This window comes from Sinocyclocheilus rhinocerous, unplaced genomic scaffold, assembly GCF_001515625.1.
Source record: "Sinocyclocheilus rhinocerous isolate Xijiao unplaced genomic scaffold, SAMN03320098_v1.1 scaffold701, whole genome shotgun sequence".
Lineage (NCBI taxonomy): Eukaryota > Metazoa > Chordata > Actinopteri > Cypriniformes > Cyprinidae > Sinocyclocheilus > Sinocyclocheilus rhinocerous.
This window is the reverse complement of record NW_015623472.1, coordinates 214,691-221,885: the sequence shown is the minus strand read 5'-3', so window position 1 is coordinate 221,885 and position 7,195 is coordinate 214,691. Positions and strand designations below refer to the sequence as shown.

General features: G+C 44.0%; 1 pseudogene; it reads right to left on the bottom strand.

Moving 5' to 3' along the window:
* The window catches only part of LOC107749626 (NACHT, LRR and PYD domains-containing protein 12-like), a 28,889-nt pseudogene that overhangs the window by 8,467 nt on the left and 13,227 nt on the right, over positions 1 to 7,195 (bottom strand).

Genomic DNA, 7,195 nt, shown 5'->3' with positions numbered 1-7,195 from the left:
ATTCGTTTTCAGGGGTTACAATAATGTACAGTATTTGAAAAATAATGTGTTTTTTGAACATTAAAGCATGTCAACATATTCTGTTACACCAAATACACAAAATAATGATCTTTAAAAAAGCATCATATGACCCCTTTAAGTTGCAACTGAGTTGCAGTGGTGGACAGCAATAAAGTATTTTCACTTTGTTACTGTACTTAAGTACATTTTTCCAAGTATCTGTACTCTACCAGATTTTTTATTTTGAGAAACTTTTGTCACTACATTTTAAATCATTGTTATATTTAACCCAAGTATTTGGTTTGTGTACTGGGTCCACCACTGGTGATTTGTTTATTTGTAAATAGTCCTTCCATTACCTCCAGATGCATAATTTATGCTGATTTGCAGATCATTTGTGGATCACCCAATCAGGGGTGTGTTTCCCAAAAGCATCATTAGCTAACTATTGTGGTAAGTTCCACTGAACACTATTGGTAATGACGGAACTTGTGACCATAGTTGCTTTCGGGAAATGCACCCCAGAGTGTCTCCTCTCACATTACTTTTCACCACTATTTCTTGATTAACTTTCATCAAACTCATGCATTACTGTAGGATCTGTGTTAGAACTCAATTATCTCCAGGGTCAAAAAGGACTCATTATTGGAGAGTTTAACTTAAGATAAATTTGTAATTTTTTTTTAACATAGTTTAATCTCATATTTCATAATGTTTTATTTTCAATGTTCCCTCTCTTTATACCACATTATTTTCAAGAATATTTAATATGAACAATTTGTAATATTTCTGCAAAAACACAATGTCATGCTGTATAATGTATATACATGCATATACATGCTGTATACTTCATTGCAATTTAGTCCCATCAATATAAAAAGTTCACCCAAAACAACATTGATGTATGCAAGCTAAATAGTTGACTAATTGTTAGTTGACAAGAAGAGGCTAAATCGACCAGATTTTAATTAGTCAGTTTGGTCACATAAAAAAAAACTCAACAGGAATAGATTGTTACCACAGCTGCTATACAGTGCCTATAGAAAATCATCATTCCCCTTTGAAATATTTACTTTGTCATACAGCCTGAAATCAAACCCCATTCGAAATAACTTTTCCAGCTTTATTTACAATTTTGGTCTTACAACATCAAAACAAAAGAAAAAACACAACAGTTCCCTATCGATACTTCACTCATACTGCGTCTGCTAAGACACTATGGGGAAAAGCTCCTTTTTCTCCGATGACTGAAGCCTTTTCAATAACGCAGTGTAACTGCACGGTCGTTGGTTCGTGCAGTGAATTAAAAACGAACCAATTGCTTGGCAGCGGAGCTGCACAAGCCTATGGCGACAAAGCCCGCCAGAGCGGGCAGGGCAATCTGGCTATATAAGTGGGCATATCACCATAGGATCCTCAGATTTCTTCTCCTTCAGCAACGATGACGATCTTTGCTGATACTACGAGAGTTGATCCGCTGTGAGGCATTTCCACGGCGAAGCTTCAAGACCTCTCTCTGCTCGGCTGATCTCGCCTTCAGCGCCCGCAGCAGCGCCGGTCTCCTAGATCCCCTGCCACCATCCGGCGAATTACTAAAAGAGCTTTTAAAAGAGCGAGGATATGAATCTCTCCTCTCTGCGCTCGCGGTTGGCTTTCTTTTCAGAAAGCGACCCCGTCCCTCGCGTCCTCTCGTTTTCTTCCTCCCAGGAACCTGCGAGGAAAAAACAGCGGGGCAGAGGACCTCGGCGCCCGGAGACGAGCAAGCCCACACTGGCCTCGACCCCCCGTGCCTCGCTCTCTCCTCATAGAGAGGCTTGTCCCGTCCTATTCTCCCAGCCAGACCAGTGTTCCTCTGCAGCTGCGAGCGACCTGATCTCGTTTGGTGGGAGTGAGTGTGACGCGCTGGACGACAGTCTGTCAGGCTCGACCAACGACCCCGACCACCCGCCGTCTGCGGAGCCCAGCGATCCCAAGCCAGGCATGGACGCCGAACTATTCCGTGTCCTGTCTAAGGCTGTGGAGGAGCTGGGACTAGAGTGGTCGCCTCCAGAAATGCTGGCGGTATGTTTGGGCCTTCGCACCTTCCTGCCAGACCTGAGGGGACACCACGTCCTGGTCAGATCGGACAGCATGATGTTAGTGTCCTACATAAATCGCCAGGGAGAACTCTCCTCAAAGCTCCTCTTTATTCTAGTAGAGCGCCTCTTGGAATGGGCTCAGACCAACGTGTGTTCGCTGAGTGCGGCGCATGTGCTGGGAAAGTTGAACCAAGGAGCAGATATGCTATCTCGGAGCAAGGTCCCTTCAGACGAGTGGATGCTCCACCCGCTAACGGTTTATAAAATCTGGGAGATCTTTGGCAAGGCAGAGGTTGACCTCTTCGCCTCAAAAAACAACTCTCATTGCCCAACTTATTTCTCGAAGGACACGGACACGTTGGTCCACGACTGGCCTAACTTCCTCTTTTATGCTTTTCCCCCAATCGCCCTGATCCCACAGGTAATCAGGCGAATCAGGGAACAAGAGCACAAGGTTCTTTTAGTAGAACTGGAGGAACCATCACTGGTTCGCAGAGCTGTCCCAGCTGCAGGTAGCAGCTCCATGGCCCATTCCCCTGAGGCCGGACCTCCTCTCTCAGGCGAACAGAACGATATGGCACCCCCAGCCCGAGCTGTGGGCTCTGCACTTTTGTCCTCTCGATGGGAGCCTGCGTACCTCCCAGAGAGCATACTAAATACAATCTCTCAAGTTAGAGCTCCATCTACGAGACGCCTCTACACTTCTAAGTGGTCGGACTTCTCCCCTTCTCCCCTAAAGAGCCCTCCCTTTGAGCCGCTACAATCCATTGACCTTCGTTCCCTGATGCTAAAAACTGCTCTGCTACTAACGTTGCCATCAGTAAAGCGTATGGGTGATCTGCAGGCGCTCTCTGTGAGCCCCACCTGCCTTGAGTTCGGGCCCAATGACTCTAAGGTCATCCTGAAGCCAAGGCACCTAAAGTGCTCTCCACTCCGTTCAGGGCACAGGTTATAACTCTATCGGCGCTTCCTCCCTTGGAGGATGACCAGAAGTTGAAGTTACTCTGCCCCGTCAGGGAATTAAAGACTTATATTTAGCGTTCTGCCCCATTTAGGCAGTCTGAACAACTCTTTATATGCTTCGGTGGCCGCACCGAAGGGCTTCCGAACACAAGATAGTCGACGCTATTGCACTAGCATACTTCTCCTTGGGCCTACACTGCCCCATGGGAGTAAGAGCCCACTCGACTAGAGGCATAGCCTCGTCTTGGGAGTGGTCTAGTGGTGTGTTCATTGCAGAGATCTGTGCGGTGGCCGGCTGGGCCTCGCCGTCCACATTTGCCAGGTTCTATAATCTGGACGTTCCGGCCTTACAGGCCCGGGTCCTTTCTGCATAATGGGCTCATTCTTGTCAAACCAGTGCTTAGGCTTTGCCCTCCTTCTTGTATGCTCTTGGCCCTCACTGAGTGCCGAGGCTGTATGGAGTTTTCTTGGAACGATTCTTGAGGCCGGACCGACCTCTGCGTGCTTGGCCCTATTGTCTCCTGCGGGTCTTCCCTGCTAATTACTTAGTCCTTCTGGGCCCCTTATGGTGCTTAAGGCAAGTTCAAGCATGAGTCGTTCCTCAAGCATAGCACGGCGGGATTGTACTGGTTCCCCATAGCGTTTTAGCAGACGCAGTACGAGTGAAGTATCGATAGGGAACGTACTCGGTTACTAATGTAACCTCGGTTCCCTGAGATACGGGAACAAATACTGCGTAACTAGCCGTGCTATCGTTCATTTTTATGGTTCGTTTTTAATTCACTGCACGAACCAACGGCCGTGCAGTTACACTGCGTTATTGAAAAGGCTTCAGTCATCTGAGAAAAATGAGTTTTTCCCCATAGCATCTTAGCAGACGCAGTACTCGTTCCAGAATCTCAGGGAACCGAGGTTACGTTAGTAACCAAATACGTTCAGCAAATTAATAAAAAAACAAAAAAACAAAAACAATAACAGGGTTGGAAAAGTCATCATTCCCTTGATTTAGTACTTCGTAGAGCCAACTTTTGCTTTAATTACAGCCGTCAGTCTTTTTGGATATGTCTGTACTAGCTTTGCATACCTTGATTGGGGAATATTTGCCCATTCTTCCTGCCAGAATTGCTCAAGTTCAGTCAAATTCTGTGGTTAGCGGCAATGGACAGCTCTCTTCAAATCCAGCCACAGAGTTTCGATAGGATTTAAGTCACGGTTCTGACTTGGCCACTCAAGGACATTCACCTTCTTATCCTTAAGCCATTTCGTTGTTGTTTTGGCAGTATGTTTAGGGTCATTGTAGTGTTGGAAGGTGAATGACCTGCCCGTCTTCAGCTGTCTAGCAGAGGGACACAGGTATTCCTCAAGAATTTGGATGTACTTGGCAGCATCCATTTTCCCTTCAATCCTGAACAATCGCCCAGTCCCAGCTGAAGAGAAACACTTGCAATACTTCATAGTAGGTATGGTGTGTTTTCAGTGGTGTGCTGTGTTTGCTTTTCGCCAAACATAGCGCTTGGAGTTCAGTCCAAAAAGGTCAATTTTGGTCTCATCAGACCATAGCACCTTTTGCCAGAAGGCATCAGACTCTTCCAAATGTGTTTTTGCATAGCGCAAATGAGACTGTGTGTGACACTTTTTTAGGAAAGGCTTCTTTCATGCCACCCTGCCATACAGGCCAGATTTGTGTAAAGCTTGGGAGATAGTTGTCACATGCACCGAATGACCAGACAGCCATAAAGCCTTGTAAGTCCTTCAAAGCTGCCTTTGGCCTCGTGGTAGCTTCTCTTATCAATGTCCTCCTGGCTCTGTCATCCACATGTGCTGGTGGTGACATACGCTTTCCACTTCTTAATGATGCTCTGAACAGTACTCTGAGGGATAGCTAAAGCCTTTGAAATGTTTTTGTAGCCTTCTCCTAACTTGTGCCTTTCTACAACTTTATCCCAGAGGTCTTTTGAAAGCACTTTCCCAACCATGGTTAATTCTTTGCCATACCATGCACTACTAACAGTGGAATCTTCAAGAAACGTTTCACTCATTTTATTCTCAAGTAATAAACACCACTACTATTGATGTCAGGTGGGGAAATTAGCCTGGTGTTTAATCTGGAAGTTGATTGCTTTCACCTGAGCAAGTTTATAATGGTATACTCTAAGGGGCTGATCACTTTACCAAACCAGGCGTTTCACTGATTAATTTTTAATAATCCTCCAGAAGTTTTTTAAATTATATTTTTACTTTAATTATGAGGGTTATAATGTGTACATGCAGCTCAAAAAAGTTAGACTCAATTTATTTTATTTATTATATTTTATTGTAATGTGACAAAAGGAAAAGGTTTTCACACGGTATGATGATTTTCTACAGGCACTGTATATGTATTCATTCATTTTTTTAGAATATAGCGTATTGTAGGAACAACATTCCTCACATTATATAATCAGTGTTGATGGCAATGGACTTTGCTTGGTGTGTCACATACATAAATATGTCATTGTGAAAGTCAAACCTTAGTATGTTCAGTTGACAGTGTGAACTCTTCAGTCCAGCAGAAAGCAGATTCACCCCTGAATCCTGCAGGGCATTGTTACTCAGGTCCAACTCTTTAAGAGAGTTTGATGACTGAAGAGCTGAAGACAAGCTTTCACAGCACTGATGGGGACAGATGACATCTAGCAAGTCTATAATGGAGAATGACAGTGCAATGAGGAGATGGATGGTTAATATTATCTGTATTTTGTGCATGACAACTGTGGTAAGTTGAAAATGGGGATCACATAAGAAATGGATGTTAATTACCCTGTCTCTAAAAACTATTAAAAAGTATAGTTTAGAGCAGGGATCCTCAAATCTGCTCCACAAGATCCACTTTCCTGCAGATGCCTTGTCCAAATACCCACACTTGCGGTCTTGGCCACTTGACAGCGCATGCACATGACAGGAAGTAAGTGCGCAAGACTGTCCCAGGTCTTAAAAACACCAAAGCACAGTGCCCTGAACGCACACTAAATCCACACTATCTCGAATACTATTCAGGAGCGCTATTCGGGGCTTATTTTATCCCATCATGCATCATGTTTTGGAAATACAGGAAATACGTCAAAGTAGCCAAGTGGTGTCGGCACCGATAACCTTGTGGGTAGCGTGTCGACATACAGCGCCGTTGCGCTTTGGGTGTCGTGAGTTCGAGTCCCAGCTCGCAGACCTTTCCCGATCCCCCCCCTCTCTCTCTCTCTCCCCCACTTCACTTCCTGTGAACTTTGAACTGTCCTATCAAAATTAAAGGCAAAAATGCCAAAAAGAAATCTTTAAATAAATAAAAGTAGCCAAGTGGTCAAGTGCAAAGACCGCAAGTGTGGGTATTTGGACAAGGCCAAGCTCTAACCCTAATCAAATACACCCGAGAATGTTAATCAATGTCTTCAGGATCATTAGAAAATCACAGGTAGGTGAGTTGTATCATGTTAGGAGCTAAACTCTGCAGCGCATTGGCCCTCCAGGGCAAGATCTGAGAAACCCTGGTTTAAATTTCTTGTGAAGCCATCACCCACCCATCAGATACCTTGCTCCTTTTTTTATTCTCTGTGTGTGTTAGCACACTTGGCAATAAAGCTCATTCATATTCTGATTCTGACAGTGTACCCTCTTAAAGGGATAGCTCACTCAAAATGAAAATTATATAATTAATTACTCATCCTCATGTCGTTCCAAACCCATAAGACCTCCGTTCATCTTCGGAACACAAATTAAGATATTTTTGATGAAATCCGAGAGCTCTCTGACCCTCAATAGACAGCAAGGGTACAACCACAATCAAGGTGGTAAGGACATTGTTAAAATGGTCCATGTGACATTAGTGGTTCAACCGTAATATTTTTTAAGCTACGAGAATACCTTTTGTATGCAAAGAAAATTAAAATAACTTAATAACTCCGTGTCACCCTAGGGCGCAATTTTGGAGAGTACCATATGACCAATATGACTCTAATTTCATATTTGTGATCTTGAACCACAAAACCAGTCATAAGGGTCAATTTTTTTAAATTGAGCTTTATAAATCATGAAGCTAAATAGATAAGCTTTCCATTGATGTATGGTTTGTTAGGATAGGACAATATTTGGCCGAGATGCAACTATTTGAAAATCTGGAATCT